We start from the raw sequence: 23557 nt of genomic DNA, 5'->3' as shown, positions 1-23557 counted from the left end.
CACAAAGCGTATTTTGAAAATAAGCGTATTTTGAATGGTTTGCGCAAAAGTTATTGCGTTTACTAACTAAGGGAAAGATTTTTGTCATTTTTGTTGTTTTTTTTTTCAACGAGTAATGGCGGCGATCTGCAATTTTTTTTGCGGGACTGCGACATTGCGGCGGACAGATCTGACCCTTGACTGACATTTTTGACACTTTTGGGGGTACCAGTGACATTTCTACAGTAATCAGTGCTATACATATGCACTGTTACTGTAAAAATGACACTGGCAGGGAAGGGGTTAACTTTATTGGAGAAGGAGGGGTTAAGTGTGTCCCTAGGGGCGTGTTTCTAACTGTGCAGGGATGTGGCTGTGTGTGTAACAGCACAGATCAACGGTTCTACATAGCAGGACCGTTAGATCAGTGCTTTTACACAGGGAAGAATGACAGGCGGCTTTGTTTACACTAGCCGCCTGCCTTTCTCCCTTCACGGCGGACGATCGCGAGTGACCGGCGGACATCGGGTCCGCCGGTCACACGCATGGAGGTGTCCGTGAACGAGCCAAGGCGGGAGCGCGCCTCCGGCTGCACGCGCCCGCCCGCTATTGGCTCCCAGGCTAGTGACGTACTGGTACGTCACTTTGCCTGGCCGGCAACCAGTTAAGAAGAGATTTAGGTTATATAAAAAATTACTGATCTGACACTTAAATTGGAAATGGGATGTCTCTTTTCTGGAATCTTACATTGATCAAAAGACTATCCCAAGAGGTCTGAGAGACACAGTGGTACCAGCTGAACATCTACACCAGGGTTTCTCAACCAGTGTTCTGTGGTACCATAAGGTTCCTCCTGAGGTTGCTAGGGGTTCCTTGAGCAATGGGCATTTTCTGCCTCTCGGATAAGTTTCCAATGACACCATTGCTCCTTTTAGCTATCTGTAAGGGGGTAATGTGATGACAAGAGTAAGGAGCATTCTTCCCACTGACAGTCACACTAATGAGGGGAGGACTGGGCCAGGGGGCAGGGGGGCCTGGGCCGCTGTGATGCCCTGTAAAAAGGCTGCACCACTGCTGCCACAGACATGCCTAAAGGATTCCCGGTGAAGAGAAGTAAAAAGTCCCCACCACTGACCTACTGAGTTTAGGTTGAAGACAAGGACAGAGTGCAGCCCCCCCCCCCCCCCCCCCCAGCATGGATGGTGTAAACTGTGTCTGAGCAGAGGCCGGTTCCATGCCCCACTGAAGCCTCTTCTGCCCCGGCCATCCCCACCTGAGCTGTCCCAGCTTCCCCTAACCTCCCCCTGCTGGCCAGGTCAGGAACCCCCGAATTCAGCCGGTAAGTAGAGAGTATCTGGAGCAGGGCTTCAGCTTGGAATGGGGTCAGGAGGAGGATTGGGAGAGTGAGGGGGGGGGGGTGAGGGAAATTTGGAGGGGAGCCGAGTTGCTGCACCATGGGCCTCTGGTTTGTACTTTCCCCCTTGGCCGAAAGTTACCAGTCTGCCCCTGCACTAATGTGTCATGATTTGAAGATTTTAGCAGGGGTTCCCCGAGACCAGAAAATTATTTCAAGGGTTCCTGTGTTGAAAAGGTTGAGAAAGGCTGATCTACACAATAATAGATTTCTGCCTAAGTGGAAGGAATTATGTATTGCACACGGCATTGAATTGAAGAAATTAATTGTAGAAGAAGAAAAGATACAACTAGAGGACCTCAAGGGTGAGATTGATCAAAGCATTGTAGGCTTAGATCCATTAAAAGAGAATGATACATTTACAAGAAAAAATTACATTGTAAAACGGGAGATAGAGAAGGTTCAGAGGAACTTAAAACACACAAAACAAGCTAAATTTAAAAGGGACTTATTAGATTGGGAAAAGGGAGAAATCTTTGATCTCTCTTCGCAAAGTGGGATGACTTGCTCTTGAGGTCATAGATTTAGATTTACCTCCCACTCCGAGGTTGAGACTAATTACATTGACACAGACAATGAGGGAACCATACCCACTGGACAAGACAGGGAGAGTCTTTCTCCACCTTCGAGAAGATCGCAAGAAAGGCCGGGGATTCTCAAAACAGGAAGGGGAACTCCAAAAGAACCAGAAAGAGAAAAAACAGGGGTAGATCGCAGAAACAGAACAAGGATTCAAAAGAAAAAGATCTAACTTCTAAGGTGTTACTCCTACAGTCTGATAATAAGGTCATACATTTATCTTCATTCCCTTTGAAGGAAAGACATATTAGTCTACCTAATAAGGGCCTATCTTTTTCACCTACGAACAATATGGAAGAGTTTGAAGTATTTAACCACTTTACTGCTGCTCACTAGAGCTCTACTGCAGCAAAGTGGCTCGATAACGTCGCCAGACATACCCCTCTCTCGGCGGCGCGCGCGGCGCCGGAGGTATTCAGTCACAGCGGGAGTCGGGCCAGGGGAGGAGCGGCGGTGATCACCGCCGCTCTTCCCCGATCGTCGGGGAATCGAGTGTGGAGATCCGCCCGCTTGTGTAAACAAAGCGGGCGGATCTCCTAAGTCAGTGGTCCTCAACTCCGGTCCTCAGGGCCTACTAACGGCCAGATTTTAAGTATTACCTTGGGGAGATGCAGACTAGAGTACTGCAATCACTGAGCAGCAAATGATATAACCTGGGATGTATTTCAGTTATCTTGCAAATCTGGCCTGTTAGTGGGCCCTGTAGGCCAGGGTTGAGGACCACTGTCCTAAGTGACAAGCAGGGACAGATTGCAGGGTTCAGCATAGCTGAACCTGCGATCTGTCCCTGTGTCACTCAGTCACCTCCCCCCACACATGTCAGTAAGCACCAGGCATACATTAACCTCTCCCTCTCCAATAAAAATTAACCCCTTCCCTGTCAGTGTCATTTTTACAGTAACAGTGCATATTTGTAGCACTGATTACTGTAGTAATGTTACAGTGTCAAAAATGTCAGTCAAGGGTCCGATCTGTCTGCCGCAATGTCGCAGTCCCGTAAAAAAATTGCAGATCGCCGCCATTACTCGTTAAAAAAAAAAAAACACCAAAAACGACAGAAATCTTTCCCTTAGTTAACACAATAACTTTTGCGCAAGCCAATCAAAATACGCTTATTGCGATTTTTTTTACCAAAAATATGTAGCCGAAAACAAATTGGCCTAAAATGATAAAAAAATTTAGATTTTTACATTTTTGGGGGGGGGGGGGATTTCATATAAAAAATTTGAAAAATATTGTTATTTTTTCAAAATTGTCGCTCTTTTTTTGTTTATAACGCAAAAAGTAAAAATCGCACAGGTGATCAAATACCACCAAAAGAAAGCTCTGTTTGTGGGAAAAAAGGACGTAAATTTAGTTTGGGTACAAAGTTGCATGACCGCGCAATTGTCAGTTAAAGTCGCACAGTGCCAAATCGCAAAAAGTGGCCCAGACGTAAGACAGCAAAATCCTCCGGTGGTAAAGTGGTTAAAGATGTCAGCCTGTTTCTACGCCAGGTGCTATTTCGTCATTTACACGAACAGAGAAATATGGATAAAACAGTACTGGAGCCCCTGTCAGAGGAGGACCAGAGGGCACTTAATGATCTTTTGGTCCTATTAGATGAAGGGACTTTCGATGAGGAATCTACTGACGATGATGACACCCTTGCTTTGAGACAGGTTGACCTAAACATTAAATCTAAAAAAAGATCCTGCTCTCAAAAAAATAGATGGGTGTATCGGTTCCTTGAGCAGGTCCAATACGACCTTAACAAAATTAATTGGGAAGTTACAGGCCCTGATAACCTCTCTAGAGCAGAAAGGGTAGCCCTGCATGAATTAAAACAATCCAGAGGCATTATCATTAAAAAGAGAGACATAGGGGGTAATGTGGTCATGCAAGAGGAAAACTATGTTAACGAAGTAAAAAGACAACTTAGTAATCAAGAGGTGTATGCTAAATTAAAGTACTCTCCCTTCAAGTCATCTGTGGATGAAATTAATTTTTAAGGGTGGGGGGGGGGGCATCCCTTCCCGCTGCTTGTGATAACAGCCGAGTGGCTGATTAGCCGCATCGGTTGTTATCACAAGAAAGCCGACGTCCGCTCTAAAAAACGGTACCGGGGTGATGTTTGCAGCTGCATATCCTCCTAGTACAACCAGTTGAAGCCAAAGGACACATATTTGGATTATTTTGGCATGAAGGGGTTAAGGAACCCCTAACAACCTCTGAGGGAACCCTGGTTTTCATGGAACCCTGGTTGAGAAAGGCCAGTTTAGCATATACAGCGGCTCAATAACAGTGACTTAATCAGTGAACAGTGATCCTGTTTCTACTAATCATCCTTGAGATGTTTCTACAACTTGATTGTCCACCTGTGGTAAATTCGGTTGATGGGACATGATTTGGAAAGGCACACCTGTCTACATAAGGTCCCACAGTTAACAGTGCTTGTCAGAGTACAAACCAAGGCACGACGTCCAAAGAATTGTCTGTAGACCTCCATGACAGGATTGTATGGAGGCACAGATCTGGGGAAGGGTACAGAAATAGTTCTGAAGCATTGAAGGTCCCAATGAGCACAGTGGCCTCCATCATCCGTAAATGGAAGAAGTTTGGAACTAAGACTCATTCTAGAGCAAGCTGCCTGGCCAAAATGAGCGAACAGGGGAGAAGAGCCTTAGTCAAGGAAGTGACCAAGAACCCGATGGTCATTCTGACAGAGCTCCAGGGTTTCTCTGTGGAAAGAGGAGAACCTTCCAGAAGAACAACCATCTCTGCAGCACTCCACCAATCAGGCCTGTATGGTAGAGTGGCCAGACGGAAGCCTCTTGTCAGTAAAAGGAACGTGACAGCCCGTCTGGAGTTTGCCAAAAGGCACCTGAAGGACTCTCAGACCATGAGAAACAAAATTTTCTGGTCTGATAAAATGAATATTGAACGCTTTGACCTGAATCACAAGCGTCATGTTGGGATGAAACCAGGCACCTCCTATCCCCTGGCCAATACCATCCCTACAGTGAAGCATGTTGGCGGCAGCATCATGCTGTGGGGATGCTTTTCAGCAGCAGGAACTGGGAAACTAGTCAGGATTGAGCAATTTACAGAGGCATCCTTGATGAAAACCTGCTCCAAAGCGCTCTGGACCTCAGACTGGGACGAAGGTTCCTCTTCCAACAGGGCAACGACCCTAAGCACACAGCCAAGACAACAAAGGAGTGACTACGGACAACTCTGTGTCCCAGCCAGAGCCCAGACTTGAACCCGATTGAACATCTCTGGAGATATCTGAAAATGGCTGTGCACCGACACACCCCATCCAACCTGATGGAGCTTAAAGCCCCGTACACACGTAACGAATTTCCGCCGATCGGTCATCCGTCTTTTGTCCAGAGTGCGTGTCTGTTGGTTGGAATGTGCTCTAGACTGCACACGAATTTTCCCGTACGACAGAATTATATTTTAGAAGTGATGTCATGTGTTGGATTGCTTTCTATGTGTTCTTTCATCTCTGCGCATGCCTAGTCTTGCTCATAAGATTTTTCCCCGTCGAAATCTGTACTAATGAGACGAAAATCGGACGTGTGTTGACGGACGGCAAAAATTATATAGCCTGCACACCAGAATTTTTTCGGCTGAAAAGTCGGAGTCGGTTGTCGGAAACACCATACTAACAAGCTGAAAATTGGCAGATCGGTCGTCGGACGAAATTTCCCGGCCAAATTTCTTATTGTGTGTACGGGGCTTGAGAGGTCCTGCAAAGAAAAATGGGAGAAACTGCCCAAGAAATGTGTGCCAAGCTTGTAGCATCATACTCAAAAAGACTTGAGGCTGTAATTGGTGCCAAAGGTGCTTCAACAAAGTATTGAGCAAAGGCTGTGATACTTATGTACATGGGATTTTTTTTTGTTTTTTATTTTTAAAAATTTTCAAAGATTCGAAACAAACTTTTTTCACGTTGTTATTAAGGGGCATTGCTACAATTTTGAGGAAAATAATGAATTTAATACATTTTGGAATAAGGCTGTAACAACAAAATGTGGAAAAAGTGAAGCGCTATGAATGCTTTCTGGGTGCACTGTAGATGTTGTCCAGCATGCTGGGAATGTCCTTGTCTAAGCTTAATGTAAAGCTCACCTTATCCACATCCCTTACACAGCGATTCATCATTATTGATCTTTGAATTGGTTCGGCAGCTATAGATCTACACTTTTGTGTTTCATTTGGCATTTAAACATTCAAAGTGGAACTCCCATCCCCCATTTCACTGAGCTATCTATATCAATTCTTTGTGTTGTCTGTGTTATTTAGAGACATACATTTTAGACTAGAAGACTATTTTTGGCCTCCAGCATGCAATTCCACTTCTCACGTTGCATTATTCAAATGCAGCGCAATTGGGCCTACATACATTTTGGATGTGATAACAAAGTGCCTCCTCTGAGCTTATTTACATGTGGTCACATGATCTGACTGCACAGGAATGGGGTCAGATGTATGAAAGAAATACCCTATAGTAAAGCAATCTGTTTATTCTGAGTGGATTGGTGGGGCTCAGAGCTGGTCGGTCTCTGCATAGGAAAAGTTAGGCACCAGTAATTTATGGCTTAATTCTATATAAAATCTGACCTCTTGCGTTCCCTTCAGTCTTGCACAGTTGTAGCGGCTCCTCTCCTGGACTGAAATGGCTTCCTCTGATTTCACTGCACACTGTGAGCTTCTCACAATGTGCATTAGAAGCTGCAGAAAGTCATGTAGAACTGGCCTAATGGACACCTGGCACAGGGGCAGACTGGCAACTTTCGGCCCAGGGGGCAAGTACAAACCAGAGGCCCATGGTGCAGCAACTCGGCCCCCCTCCAACTTTCCCTCACCCCCCCACTCTCCCAATCCTCCTCCTGACCCCCATTCCCAGCTGAAACCCTGCTCCAGACCCTCACCCTACTCTCTACTTACCGGCTTAATCTGGGTTCCCGACCTGGCCAGCAGGGGGAGGTTAGGGAGAGCTGTTACAGCTCAGGTCGGGATGGCCGGGGCAGAAGAGTCTCCAGTGGGGCATTGAACTGGCCTTTGCTTAGACACAGTTTACACCATCCATGCTGGGGGAGGGGGGGGGGGGAGGTCTGCGCTCTGTCCTTGACTTTAACCCACACTCAGTAGGTCAGCGGAAGGCACTTTTTACTTCTCTTCACCAGGAATCCTTTAGGCATGTCTGTGGCAGAAGTGGTGCAGCCTTTTTACTAGGCATCAGAGCGGCCCAGGGGGCAATTTCCCCCCCCCCCGCCCCAATCCTCCCCTGGCATGATTTAGCTCTCCTCTCCACAGCCTGACTGTCCATGGTCCACCCCTTTCATTTACTGGATTTCAGTTCTTTCAATCATGGAGGCTCATTATCACATTTTGAACATTACTTAGGCAGTCTGTAGTCAAATGAAGCCTGCCAAGGAAAGCTCACTGCTGTAGACTGCCATCCACCGTTAGGTGTGTGCAGGGGGCGTGCCAGATGTGCCTGGGCACACCCTAATCACTACTTGCGGTACCAATTTCGCCTACTGCCTGGGATTCCCACTAGGTTGTGACTCCTCCCCACCACCTGCAGTGCTGCTGGCTTCCCTCCTCTCCCCCCAGCTGTTGGGGGGGGGGGGGATGTTTCAGGACGGAGAGCAGGGGAAGGGGCTAGTCATTATGTCATTTACTAGCCCCTTCCTTTTCTAAATAAACACAGTGAACACACTCACTGTGTATATTCATAACTGAAACTGCGTTTATTATGCTTCAGTTTGTGAATGAACAGGACGTCGCTCAGCACAGAGCACTTCCCATTCATTCACTGTCCAGTGCAGCTGAGGCTGCAGAGAAAGACGTGTGTTTGAGCTTTCGGGTGCAAACCCTAATGCAATAGGCTGCACACACCTGTGCATCCACCTGTCAGGACATATTTGCAAAACTCCTCCTAAGGTCCAGACCACTGCTTGCAAGAAATGTGCCTTGTTAGTGGCAATAGTTTTTCTTGAACATGATCTTAACAGCACCATTAGTATTTTTGCCATCTTTTTCCAGTCCATGATATCTTCTTGTTGGTGGTCTTCCCACCGGCCAGCAGGATTTGCTTAAACAGACTCTTCCACCTGTTTGAAAACCAAGGGAGCATATTAAAGTGAATTTGAGCTAATTTTTTGGAAGGTACAATGGAACGTTTCTTGTTCTCCTCTCTTTCTCTATCTGGATATAGATGTTTACTCTTACTATTGTGGATATATGCAAGGTTATTGTTTTCTACAATATATAATGTATATTATAATTCATTTATATATTTTTTTTAATACTGTTTCAGTGTCCAGTTGTGTTTTTGCATGAGATCTAAGGTCCTGAAGAAGCCATCCTGGGAAACGCGTCAACCTACATTTCATGATCTCAGAGAACTTCAATGCTACAATTCTTCTGCTTGTTTATGTGGAAGGAAAGTGGTAGAGTTGACGTCCCATTATAAACTATATACGTTTCTTAACTGAAGTGTTTTTAACTACTTCCTGCAGGCACTATAGCCGAAACACAGCTACAGCATTGGCTTACAGGGACGGGAGGGCATACATGGACGTCCTCCCATGATAGCACTTCCCGTGCACCCCCTGCGGCACGTGGGAGGTGCACTCTGTGATAGTTGAGTCTATGGGACTTGGCTGATCACAGCTCAGGGTAAAGGAACAATCACAGCAGCCCTTTACCACGTGACCAGCTGTCAGCCAATGACAGCTGATCACAGGATGTAAACAGAAGTCGATTATTGGCTTTAATTTCCTCATGGTGAGCGTGAGGAGAGAAGAAGACAGCCAATACCCAGCTTCTGTTAAAGGGACATTGACACTGATAATCAGGTCACTGATTATTAGTGTTCTGATTATTAATGCAGTCCCAAAATTGCTGCTAATTAGTGCCCACCAGTGCTGCTTATTAGTGCCCACCAGTTCTCCAAATCAGTACCCCCCCAGTGCTGCCAATCAGTGCCACCTATCAGTGCTGCCAAACAGTGCCCATCAGTGCCTCATCAGTGCCCACCAGTGCTGCAAATCAGTGCCCACCAGTGCTGAAAATCAGTGCCCCCCAGTGCTGCAAATCAGTGCCCCCCAGTGCTGCCAATCAGTGCCTCATCATCAATGTCACCTATCAGTGCCCATCAGATCCCCCTACTAGTGCCTATCAGTGCCCATCAGTGCCACCTATCACTGTCGCCTATCAGTGCCACCTCTCAGTGCCCTTCAGTTCTGCCCATCAGAGCCCATCAGTGCCACCTATCAGTGCCAATCAGTGTCCTGCCAAACCAGTCCTGCCTCATCAGTGCCCATTAGTCTCACCTATCAGTGCCCATCAGTGCAGCATATCAGTGCCCATCAGTGCTGCCAATCAGTGCCCATCAGTGCCTCATCATCAGCGTCACCTATCAGTGCTCATCAGTGCCCCCTACCAGTGCCCATCATTGCCCCCTATCACTGCGGCCTAGCAGTGCCACCTCTCAGTGCCCTTCAGTGCCATCTATCAGAGCTGCCTATCAGAGCCCATCAGTGCCAATTAGTGCCACCTCTCAGTGTCTTTTAGTGCCACCTCATTAGTGCCCACCAGTCCTGCCTCATAAGTGCCAATTTGTGTCACCTATCAGTGCAGCCTCAACAGTGCCCATCAGTGCAGCCTATCAGTGCCCATCAGTGCAGCCTCATTAGCGCACATCAGTGAAGGAGAAACATTTCCTGTTTGAAAATTAAACTATAAAAAAATAAAATTTCACAATTTTTGGTCTTTTTTTGTTTGTTTAGCAAAGAAAGCTCTATTTGTGTGAAAAAAATTATACAAATGTCATATGGGTACAGTGTCGCATGACCGTGCAATTGTCATTCAAACTGTGACAGTGCTGAAAGCTGAAAATTGGCCTGGGCAGGAAGGCGGTGAAAGTGTCTAGTAGGCAAGTGGTTAAACTGATATAATAAAGATATGTCAAATTTTTTACCATTTCTGTTGCGTGTATGTTTGACCATTAGAGGTGTATTTATGGTCCCATCACATATACAGTACTTCTTTCTTCTGTTTTGCTATGTATGAATGTGAGTTAAGGACCTTAGATTGCAAGCTCCTTGGGGGCAAGGCCTTTTGTGAAAGTACAATATAGATGTAAAAAGCTGCGTTAATTGTTGACGCTATATAAAATATCACGGTGAGCACTATGCCAGTCTTTTATTATTTTTTTTTGAGCACTGATTTACCTTCCACCATCTGAGCTGTGAATGTTTGGAGGAGTTTGGAGGTGAATATTGGATCCAGCTAGACAAACACAAATCCTATTGATCTTATGGAGGCACAATTTGACCTTTGTCATGAAGGGGACTAGGTGTTAATGTGAGAGTGTGCCCAAAACGGGGTTTGGTGGAGGTATCTGCTACTACACACTAGGGATAGACCAATTATCGGCAAGGCCGATATATCGGTGGCCGATATGCAGTTTCCCCGATATATCGGAATCGACACCGGAACTGGCCGATATTGCCGATATTTTTGAGACGTCATTCTGCCTTCTTAGGCCGCCTCCCTCGCCTTGGACAGCCTCGTCTGGAGTCAGGACTAGTCTCACGGGAGTGTATCACAGCCATACACCCACCCACAGCAGCCCGGTGCCAGCCAGCCACCCACATCCACATGTGCCAGCCAGCTACCCACAGGCCCTGTATCTGCCAGCCACCCACAGGCACTGTACCAGCCAGCCACCCACAGCCCCTGTGACAGCCCCCCACCCACCACAGGGTGCCAGCCAGCCACCCACCACAGGGTGCCAGACAGCCAGCCACCCACCACAGGGTGCCAGACAGCCAGTCACCTACAAACAGGATGCCAGACAGCCAGCCACCCACAGGCTCTGTGCCAGGCAGCCACTGGCACTGTACCAGCCAGCCGCCCACATGCCCTGTACCAGCCAGTCACCCACAGCCCCTGTGCCAGCCACCCACCTACCACAGGGTGCCAGCCAGCCACCCACCCACCACAGGGTGCCAGCCAGCCACCACAGGGTGCCAGCCACCCAGCCACCCACCACAGGGTGCCAGACAGCCAGTGACCCATCACAGTGTGCCAGCCAGCCAGCCACCCACCACACGGTGCCAGACAGCCAGTCACCCATCACAGTGTGCCAGCCAGCCAGCCACCCACCACAGGGTGCCAGCAAGCCAGCCATTAAGCATTAAACAAAAATTAACATGTTCAGTACCAGATTTGTGTCAAAAATTGTCTTTATTTTTCAAAACGTTAAATGTACAAAATATCGGCCCATATCGGCCGATACCGATACGTTGTTTGTGACCAAAATATCGGTATCAGCCCAGAAAAAACCATATCGGTCTATCCCTACTACAAACCCTGCTCACTTGCTTGAAGTTTTTTTCACTGGATTGAATTTACGTATGGATCTAATCACAGACTCACATATGGACATTTATGCTAACAATGATGATTTGAATCATATATCTATATGACACACAACTGGGATTTATTTGTTGAGAAATATTGAGTAAATGCAGCACAGCACATTTACATTTATTTTTGGATGATCACTTTTTTGCTTGCAGTTTATATATACACTTTATTGCCAAAAAGTATTCGGACGCCTGCCTTTACACGCACATGAACTTTAATGGCGTCCCAGTCTTAGTCCGTAGGGTCCAATATTGAGTTGGCCCACCCTTTGCAGCTATATCAGCTTCAACTCTTCTGGGAAGGCTGTCCACAAGGTTTAGGAGTGTGTCTATGGGAATGTTTGACCATTCTTTCAGAAGCGCATTTGTGAGGTCAGGGACTGATGTTGGACGAGAAGGCCTGGCTCGAAGTCTCCACTCCAATTCATCCCAAAGGTGTTCTACTGGGTTGAGGTCAGGACTCTGTGCAGGCCAGTCAAGTTCCTCCTCCCCAAATTTTAACACAGGTTTTTAAAAAAAAAAAATCTGATCACTTTTATTGCTGTCACAAGCAATGTAAACATCCCTTGTGACAGCAATATGTAGTGACAGGTACTCTTTATGGAGGGATCGAGGGTCCAAAAGACCTCAAACCCCTCCACTGCACTTCCATGTATTCAAAACGCCGAAAACTGCATTTTTGAATACATTCCTTTTAAAACTGCCGCCTTTAGCAGCCGAGTAACCCGGATGTGACATCATGGAAGCCGCCTCCGGGTTACATCATCGGAGACTCGATCAAAGCCGCATCCGGGATTCCATCCAGCCGGCTGTATCATCCCGGTACAACCACGCAAATTCAGGCGTGAATCCCATATAGCAAAGCTTCATAAAACAAAGCCTTATAGGATTATACTACTATTCCCATAGATGTGAGGCTATCTGCAGGGAAAGAGTCATGCTGTTTCCTCTATGGTGATCAGGCACAGTAGAAAGACATGAGCGTGTATCCCTTTAAAAAGGCAGATAGATATCAAAACGATTATTGACTCCGCACCACAATACACATAGATCTATACCGGCAAAAAGATCCACGCATAGTGCATGGAGTGTTCGCCGGCGAGATGTCTATGTAGAGGGAACGCGTATGCCAGTTGTTTTTCCTCAATGCCGGTTCGCCCGTACATGCTCTGATGAGCGTATTGCAAGCAAACCGACAACAGGAGCCATTATAACAATCTAAATAAAATCTCATCCTGAAGAATGTTCATACTAGTCCTAATAAAGTTTCCACAACAATACAAGGCAGGATTGTTATGGAAATGAATGGGGTTTGGAGCACAGAAATTTGCTCGGTGCGCTGAAAACTTTGCTGCGCTGAAAAGCGCACTTGTGGATATTAATACGCGCCGAGTGCCATTAATCCCTGAAAAGTAGAATGTACAGCTCTTTTGTATAAAGAAATCCTAGTGCGTTCAGTGACAAACAGAGAGACAGACATACGCTGTATCACAGTCGATGTCCATAGTAGCAGTTCTCCTTAAAGAAAGCTCTCTTGTTTATTTATAGTCAGAGAACAAAAGGGGTTTACAGGGGTGGTGGTGTCAACACAACCAATCACAGACATGTATACTTTCAAAAGTACAATAGGAAAGGGGAGTGTATGTTTATGGAGAAACCCAACCGTGTGTATGAGATTCCAACTTTCAAGTGAAAGCGAAATAAGGCCTAAAAATGGCTGCCAAACACTATCATGGATTCTCATGGACTCGGCCACGCTAATTCACAAGCTTGCACTCCCGTCATAACCTGTTAGAGTGAATCTTCTATAATATAGTTCATAAAAACCATATTTGATAGTGATCATGCTACTGTTCCAGTGAATGAGACTTTATCTGCAAAGGACAATAGCAGCAGTATTTCAATTATACGGATCAAGCATAACAGAAAGCTATCAGCCATTATTCCTGGCAAAAGGGCAGATATTATCAAAATGATAGGAATTCCACAAAACATATCTCCGTCAGTGAATTCCGGGGCCCTAGCTGGCTGATATACATTTGTGCGCTGGAGTTTGCCTTGCACTGTCATAGATCTGGACTGGCACCACCGATAGGGATGATGGGGCTACATTAGCGTGCAGTCTCCATTTAATGGAAGGTTTCCACAATTACAGGTCTTTCCTCAATGCCAGATAAAGCCATATTCGCTGTGCATAGCGATTACTGGTAAACTGACACTGGGAGAATTATTGGCAATTTAACTAAAAAACACATCCTTAAACATGTCCCCAAAATTTTTAATAAAGTTTCCACAACAGGATGGATCCATGCTTTCATGTTGTTTATGCCAAGTGCTGACCCTACTATCTGAATGTCGCAGCTGAAATCGACACTCATCAGACTAGGAAACGTTTTTCCAATTTTCTACTGTCCAATTTTGGTGAGCCTGTGAGAATTGTAGCCTCAGTTTCCTGTTCTTAGATGACAGAAGTGGCACCCAGTGTGGTCTTATGCTGCTGTAGCCCATTTGCTTCTAGATTAAATGTGTTGTTCATTCAGAGATGGTATTCTTAATACCTTGGTTGTAACGAGTGGTTATTTGGGTTACTGTTGCATTTTTATCATCTCAAACCAGTCTGCCCATTCTTCTCTGACCTTTGACATCAACAAGGCATTTTCCTCCACACAACTGCCGCTCACTGGATATTTTCTCTTTTTTCCACCATTCTCTGAGAGATGGTTGTACATGGAAATCCCAGTAGATCAGCAGTTTTTGAAATTCTCAGACCAGCCCGTCTGGCACCAACAACACTGCCGCATTCAAAGTCACTTAAATACTCTTTCTTCCCCATTCTGATGCTCAGTTTGAACTTCGACAAGTCGTCTTTACCACGTCTAGATGCCCAAATGCATTGAGTTGCTGCCATGTGATTGGCTGATTAGCAATTTGTGTTACCAAGCAATTGAACAGGTGTACCTAATAAAGTGGACGGTGCGTGTATGTATAGTTAAAACTGGTGTGCATATATATTTTTTTTAAATGTTGTTTAGTATATAATAATTATAATGTATATTATAATTATATATTATATATTTTAGATACAGTATCTCTTAAAAGTGAGTACACCCCTCACATTTTTGTAAATATTTTATTCTATCTTTTCATGTGACAACAATGAAGAAATGACACTTTGCTACAATGTAAAGTAGTGAGTGTACAGCTTGTATAACAGTGTACATTTGCTGTCTTCTCAAAATAACTCAACACACAGCCATTAATGTCTAAACCGCTGGCAACAAAAGTGAGTACACCCCTAAGTGAAAATGTCCAAATTTGGCCCAAAGTGTCAATTTGTTATGTGGCCACCATTATTTTCTAGCACTTCCTTAAAGAGGAAGTAAACCCTCCTCTACAACTTGCACTTATAGGTAAGCCTATGATAAGGCTTACCTATAGGTACTGTAAATATCTCCTAAACATGTACCGTTTAGGAGATATTTACCTTACATGCAGCCAGTGACGTCACTGGCGCATGCGCTCTGAAGGAGCCTTCAGAGTCCCGTGCCATGACTGTCGGCTCTCGCGCGCGTGCGCGGGAGTGACGTCACCGCGGCTCCGGCCAATCAGATGGCCGGATGCCGCGATCCCGGAAGACGGGCGACTGGACATGTCGCCTGTCATACAGGTGAGTGAGCGGCACGGCGGGGGCTCGTTCTAAGGTAAGTATTGCATAATGAGCTAATATGCGATGCATACTAGCTCATTATGTTTTTCTCTTGCAGGGTGAAAAAAAAAAAAAAAAATATGAGAGTTTACAACCTCTTTAACCCTCTTTGGCATGGAGTTCACCAGAGCTTCAAAGGTTGCCACTGGAGTCCTCTTCCACTCCTCCATGATGATATAACGGAGCTGGGGGATGTTAGAGACCTTGCGCTCCTTCACCTTCCATTTGAGGATGGCCCACAGATGCTCAATGGGGTTTAGGTCTGGAGACATGCTTGGCCAGTCCATCACCTTTACCCTCAGCTTCTTTAGAAAAGCAGTGGTCATCTTGGAGGTGTGTTTGGTGTTGTTATCATGTTGGAATACTGCCCTGCAGCCCAGTCTTTGAAGGGAGGGGATCATGCTCTGCTTCAGTATGTCACAGTACATGTTGGCATTCATGGTTCCCTCAATGAACTGTAGCTCATCAGTGCCGCAGACCATTTCACTTCCACCACCATGCTTGACTGTAGGCAAGACACACTTGTCTTTGTACTCCTCACCTAGTTGCCGCGAAATACGATTGACACCATCTCAACCAAATAAGTTTATCTTGGTCTCATCAGACCACAGGACATGGTTCCAGTAATCCATGTCCTTAGTCTGCTTGCCTTCAGCAAACTGGTCTGCATGGCTGTCGTCCAAGAAGGAAGCCTCTCCTAAAGATGATGCACAAGAAAGCCTGCAAACAATTTGATGCAGTGTGCGGGTTTATGGTCTGAGCACTGACAGGCTGACCCCCCACCTCTTCAACCTCTGCAGCAATGCTGGTAGCACTCATACGTCTATTTCCCAAAGACAATCTATGGATATGACGCTAAGCACGTGCTCTCAACTTCTTTGGTCGACCATGGTTAGACCTGTTCTGAGTAGAACCTGTCCTGTTAAACCGCTGTATGGTCTGGCCACCATACTGCATCTCAGTTTTAGGGTTTTGGCAATCTTCTTATAGCCTAGGCCATCTTTATGTAGAGCAACAATTGTTTTTTTTTTCAGATCCTCAGAGAGTTCTTTGCCATGAGGTGCCATGTTGAACTTCTAGCGACCAGTTTGAGAGAGTGAGAGCGATAACACAAAATTTACCAGACCTGCTCCCCATTCACACCTGAGACCTTGTAACACTAACGAGTCACATGACACCGGGGAGGGAAAATGGCTAATTGGGCCCAATTTGGACATTGTCACTTAGGGGTGTACTCACTTTTGTTGCCAGCGGTTTGAGGGGACAGCAAATTTACACTGTTATACAAGCTGTACACTCACTACTTTACATTGTAGCAAAGTGTCATTTCTTCAGTGTTGTCATATGAAAAGATATAATAAAATATTTACAAAAATATAAGGAGTGTACTCACTTTTGTGAGATACTATATATTCTAATTATTTTACACACATCTTCCAGCGCTGACTATCAAATTGCCGTTTTTCGATTTTTCTGTCTCTGTTCCCTATATCCCCCCCCGGCACTCCCTCTGCTAATTCCAGCAATAAACCCTCCTGTCATCCGTAATAGATCCAAATTCTCAAATGACACAAACTTTTTATTCTTCCAGCAAGTCTGGCCCTTCTGCGTCCCGGGGATGGAATTCCTGAGCTGTCATACAGGGGGGCTGTTTAGGGAATATTACGGCAATGTTTACATTCCCACCGCACCAGACCTGAAAAGGATTGACATCTTTGTGCTAAAGTAACGGGGAAAATGCGATCCACATGCAGCAGACGCGGATGGCGGATTGACACGGACAGACAGATGGAACGTTCTGTGTTGGGTTGGGGCGGAGGGAGAGGTATTTTTATAGGGTGTCAGGAATGTCGTTATATCAATTTGTGAAGTATTTCATCTATAGTGACTGTAGGCAGATTGTAGGGATGAACTACAAACAAGGAAATTCGCTTATAGCGAACCCTGCATGAAAAAGCAAGGTTATTTTGAGGGGACAGCAAATTTACACTGTTACACAAGGTGTACACTCACTACTTTACATTGTAGCAAAGTGTCATTTCTTAGATATCATTGCATCCCCCCCCCCCCCCCCCCCCAATATGAAAAAAAAAGAAAAGAAAAACTCAAAAATAAAAGCTTCAAAATTAATTTTGAGAGAAAAAGACAAAATTCATATTCACAACAATCTAACGGTTGGCCATATTGATAAAGAAAAGGAGGCATCCGTCCCTGATAGATAGACAAAAATTGCCAAATAGGCCAGAAGGGGAAGAGTTGGGACTTTGAGTGATGCCAAAAATGATGTAATCAGTAGGAACGATGTTAAATAAAAAGATATACATTTATTAACATGAGTTAAAACATCCCCACAAAGTGGGACTCAAATGACAAACGGTTAAAGAGGAAGTAAACCCTCCTCTGCAACTTTTATCTAGAGGTAAGCCTATGATAAGGCTTACCTATAGGTACTGTAAATATCTCCTAAACATGCACCGTTTAGGAGATATTTACCTTACATGCAGCCAGTGACGTCACTAGTGCATGCGTTCTAAAGGAACGGTGGCTGGTGTCATTGCTTCAGAGCCCCGTGCTGTGACCGTCGGCTCCCGCGCGCGTGTGCGGGAGTGACGTCACCGCGGCTCCGGCCAATCAGATGGCCGGATGCCGCGATCCCGGAAGACGGGCGACTGGACATGTCGCCCGTCATACAGGTAAGGGGGCGGCATGGCGGGGGCTCGTTCTAAGGTAAGTATTTCATAATGAGCTAGTATGCGATGCATACTAGCTCATTATGTGTTTCTCTTTCAGGTTGCAAAAAAAAAAAAGTTTTATGGGTTTACAACCTCTTTAAAACAACCACATAAGCAATCAAACCCATGTAGCTGCACATCACAGCATGGAGCTGACAGTGTAAGCGCACAGCAGAGTACAATCCCATTGGTTCTTGTCCAAAGCCCCAACGCATTACAACTTATCCAAGTCTTCTTCAGGGGGGTGCGGACAGTAGGATAATACTGATATCTCTGAAATTATAACATATATTTAAATACATGTATACAGGCATACCCCACTTTTAAGTACACAATTGCTTTGCAAGAGAGAGACGTTCTGGATTTACAAGCTTAACACACTTTCCCCCCATGGGTTAAACGAGGAATTGGACATATATTCCGTGGTATAAAGGTCATCTGTTTTCCCTCTCTCTTCCCCCCCTTCCTCTTCCCCCCCCCCTTCCTCTTCCCCCTCCCCCTCTCCTTTCCCCATTCCTTTCCTCCCCCCCCCCTTTCCTCATTTGTGTTTATTCATTCCCAAGAGTTTATCTATTTCTAATTTTTCATAATTTATTCTCCATATATTCGTCCATTCATCATTTTCCTTCCCATCGGGTTTTATTATTTTTTACATTCATTATCATCGATTTTCTATTTGGTCCTCATTTTTCACATTTTTCATCATCATTTTATTTTTTATTTTTTAGTTTACTTTTATTTTTATTTTTCATTTTTCACTTGAACCCTGTATTTTTGTATTGGTATTTGTATTTTGTTTACAATTAGTATTTTGTTTACAATTAGTGGTCTGAAGGTGGAGCCAGGGAGTGGGTGGTAACGCCTTCTCATTCCCCTCCCTTTCTCTTTATTTAAATCCCTTTTTCCATAGCCACTGGAGATCTGATGAAGGGCATAGCCCGAAACATGTAATCCTCCACCCTGTGGCTTTTAACTTTCCCCATTGTCAGGCAGGCATCACTGTTGGGTGGTGTGTTGTGTTCGGTGCGGCAAGGCTGCCACCCACATCGGGACCATCGGGAACGGTGCTCCGCACAGTGCTCTGAATGGATTTCTGTGAGCTGACTGTCATCCGCCGATGACGTCATCCTTCAGCGCCGCTCCAGTCGCCTGAAGCAAGGAGACACCGTTGTGCTGTGGGACAGCTTACAGCTGGATTGGGCTACGGGGGTTGAGCTTCTCCCACCCCCCCTCCCCTCCTCTTTTCCATCGTCCTCAGGCTCTTTCATCCTCTTGGCATCAGTGCTCCTGTTGTCCCTTTAGAATCTGGACTGGCGATCCCACTCCATCCGTGGGTCCACTCTACAGGTATTGCCTCACTGCTGGATGCACCCTGCTGTTAACAGTGCCTTTAATCGTTTTTACCGTTTTTAATAAATGTGACATCTTTTACTATGACTATTCTTTCTTCAATTGTGATTTCAAGTGCCCACCTGTCATCGGTTTTGGGAGCGCTATTATACCCATCAATTTGTTGTGTCACATGTTTCTCAGCTGGATCTGGGCATGGGTCGGCTGCAACCCTGACATGACTTACTGGCATTTGGCTAAAATCCGTCCATCCCACACAGTTTGATTTTACAGTTTTTGGGATCTCTGATCAATTGTTTTTCAGCGCCAGGATTTGCTTGTATGTGTGTAATGTACTGTTTGATTTTTTTCTTAACATGTGACAGTAACATACACCAAAAAAGTTGTATACTGTCACCTCACATTTTTTACAGGTTGCTATTTTATATATCAAATTAACCAACAAAAAAAAACGAAAGGCAAAATTATTCTAAACTAATAAGAATAATTACTTTTCCTGTTTTCCTATATACAATAGGGGAAAAAAGGGGCATCAAGACATCAACTGGGATATTTTATGTGCCTTTTTTTCCCAAAAAATGTTGGGTATATTTTACTTTCATATGTTAGGAAACATCAAATAGTAAAATACACCAAAACCTGCAATTTACTGTTAACGGTAAAATAGACTACAACCTACAATTTACTGTCTTTTTCTATTTTCTAAGAGCTGTTTTCCAGCCTTTTCATGCCTATTGTTTAATACACTTCAAGTAACAACAAACAAAGGAACTCAAGCCAGCCGTTGACGGATCAAAATCCATCCAGTTCACCCGGAACCAGGGGGACCCATCGAGAAGTCTACTTCAGTAGACCAGCCTGTCAGGTTTTTTTTTTTCGGCTGATCACTGCCAACGCTTATAGCAACCAACAGTAATCATTATATTCTGCCGGTAGGGAATACTCCCTACGTTCCCTGTCAGCAGAACACAATAGCGCTGCAGGTGGGTAAACATACTGTGCCCCCCCTGCAAAAATCGTCTCTTCCCCTTCCAGAGCAAATCCCCTGCCCCCCCCCCTCCTTCCCCACAATTCCCATTCCAAGCACAAATCCTCCTCTGCCTCAGGGAATTGTGGGACACTGGGATTTAGTTTAAATCTCGGGATGGTCCTTCTGAATCTAGGATGGTTAGAATATGGTCCTTCTGAATCTAGGATGGTTAGGATATGGTCCTTCTGAATCTAGGATGGTTAGTATACGGTCCTTCTGAATCTAGGATGGTTAGTATATGGTCCTTCTGAATCTAGGATGGTTAGTATATGGTCCTTCTGAATCTAGGATGGTTAGGATATGGTCCTTCTGAATTTTGGATGGTTAGGATATGGTCCTTCTGAATCTAGGATGGTTAGGATATGGTCCTTCTGAATCTAGGATGGTTAGAATATGGTCCTTCTGAACCTAGGATGGTTAGGATATGGTCCTTCTGAATCTAGGATGGTTAGGATATGGTCCTTCTGAATCTAGGATGGTTAGGATATGGTCCTTCTGAATCTAGGATGGTTAGAATATGGTCCTTCTGAACCTAGGATGGTTAGGATATGGTCCTTCTGAATCTAGGATGGATAGGATATGGTCCTTCTGAACCTAGGATGGTTAGGATATGGTCCTTCTGAATCTAGGATGGTTAGGATATGGTCCTTCTGAATTTAGGATGGTTAGGATATGGTCCTTCTGAATCTAGGATGGTTAGGATATGGTCCTTCTGAATCTAGGATGGTTAGGATATATGCTAACTCTTTCTCCCCCATCCTAACTAGCTAAACTTATCCTCCATCTAAACTATTTAGCTCTACCACACCCATCCTGTCTACAATGCAGGTGCAGGGTAGGTTAACCAGGGATTTTTTTCCCCAGTGAATAGATGCAGGAACTCCCCCTTTCAGGGTTACCTCTTGTCTATGCCCCCGCTCCCACCTCCGAGCACCGTTTCTTGGTTCCGCCCCCTGCCCACCTCCCAGTACTGACCCCTCTAGAGAATATATAATTTGTATGACTTTGTATGGCATTTGTGAATACCAAGAAAAGCAGTAAGCCCCCCCCCCTCCCACCACCAGTAATAGATCTCCCCAGCAACAATAGGCCACCTGCAACAAAATACCCCCCCCTCCTCCCAGAAACAACAGCTCTCCCCACAGACAACATCAATAGACCCTCCAGCAGCCAGCTACAATAGACTGCTCATTCAACAATAAACCCCTCCCTGCAACAACTGACCCCCTGCGGCAACATAAGGCTATCCCATGCAACAATAGATTCCCCCAGCAACAATAGACCCCCCCCCCTGCAAAAATAGATACCTTCCAGAGCCAATAGGTCCCCTAGCAACAACAGTAACCTCCCTGCAAAATACATATCCCCTTCAGCAATAGTAGATCCCTCAGCAGCAAGCATCAGTAGACACTATAGCACACCCCTGCACCCCTTGCCATTCCATACATTCAGTGCAGGAGGTGCCCATCGTTTGCCCCGTGTTCCCGTTGAACAAAAAAGCCCTGATCGTAACTATCTAACCATACACCGAACCCCTAAATATATACACCTTACTGACCCACCATGTATTCCCACCCCCCACAATAATCCAGATCCTGTAGCCTAACCTTCTAATTGCCTACCCCATACAACATAACCACATATCACTAACTTCACCGCCCTGTGCTAAGCACCCAACACTTCTTTTACTTCCCCTTCACCTCCCTGTGCTAAGCACCCAACCCTGTGCTAAGCACCCAACGCTTCTTTTACTTTCCCTCCACAATCACTCCAACAAGGGGCAGTCCAGATTTACCCTTTAAGGAGCCGGGAGACCTTTCTTATTACTGGGGGAGGGGTTAACCTATAGAGGTTGGAGTGCAAATATGCCAGATCGGGGGGGTTCAGACACTACTAGTGTGTTATAGAAAAGGAGAATCTCAGGGGAAGAGGGAGGCTGTCTCCCTTGGAGGAGGATGGGGGTTGTGATTTTCCTGATCTCCAAAGTGACATCAGCCAGTTCCAGAGTCTCCTCTCCTCCAGCTGATCCCGCATGTCTCTATTACAACCAGAGTTGGACTCCGCCCATTCCCAGTTTAGCCTAACCATTTTACCAGGACTCAACCTAGCCCAAGAACATCAGACAGACACATTTGCAGTTCTACCCAATTATGTCTGTTACTGCTAGACTCTGCCCGCCCCCCCAATTGTCAACATTTGCGGGAAAGTGCTCAAGTAAATCAAGAGATGCAGGGAGTGCCAGTGCTAACGTGCCCCTGCCTGGCACATTAGTGGGAGCCAAGTGTGGGTGAATCCAGGTTGGGAGGTATGCTGGCATGCAAGGTGATTTGAGTGTGCCCAGGCACACCCCGTGTGCAAGCCTATGGGTGTCCCCCCAAAATCGCCTGGGTCTCCCATCCCACCGGGCAACCATCCTGTAGGGCCACCGAAGACCCGATCAAAGCCGCATTCGGCTCTGATTGGGTCTCTATGCAAGAACCCGGAAATTATGTCATGACATCACTTCCGGGTATTTGGCGCCAAATTCAAACAAATGACAGCATTCAAAACAGCCAAACATGGCGTTTTGAATGCTTTTAAGACCCCCAGATCCCTCCACAAGAGTACCTGTAATTTTTTTAAATGTACGAAAATATCGGCCCACATCAGCCGATACCGATACGCGATGGCCAAAATATCGGTATCGGCAATGAAAAAAACGATATCAGTCGATCACTACTTTAAAGCAATTCCAAAGTTAAATTTTAAAAAAAATAATAAGATGTAAACTTTAAATAGAATTGAGTTCAACCCAAATTTGAACCCTAACACTGTTAACCCATTATTTTACAAGTCCTCTTGAAATGACATGCTCCCAGTTTGATCATTTGCAAACTGAGAAGTTCCAAAAAACACAAAGCAGTGATTTTGTCAGTTTCTATTGCAGACCAAAAGTCAGTTCTTGCATTAGAAATTCTTACTTGCTTAAAAAGATTTTTGTACACTGCAAGGATTTTGACAAACTTGGTTGCAGGTTTCTACATTTTTCCATTCTTAAGAAATTGAAGTTTGTTTCACTATATGCCCTTTCTAGACTTATTACTAAATGAAAGGGGCAGATTCTTGAATAGGAGGGATCTAACTAATGAATAGGAGGGGTCTTATTCGTAAATGGGAGGGGTCTGATTGATTAATAGGAGGGGTCTTATTCTTAAATGGGAGGGGTCTGATTCCTAAATGGGAGGGGCAGATTTTTTCAATAACCAGCTGAGCACATTTCAGGGTTCCAATGAAGAAGGCCGATTTGTAGACAATATTTGGGGAGTATCTCACCAAAAATTAAATTCCTATTGC

This window comes from Pelophylax lessonae (assembly GCF_965119305.1).
Source record: "Pelophylax lessonae genome assembly, chromosome: 13".
NCBI lineage: Eukaryota > Metazoa > Chordata > Amphibia > Anura > Ranidae > Pelophylax > Pelophylax lessonae.
Note: the sequence above shows the minus strand (reverse complement) of the source record.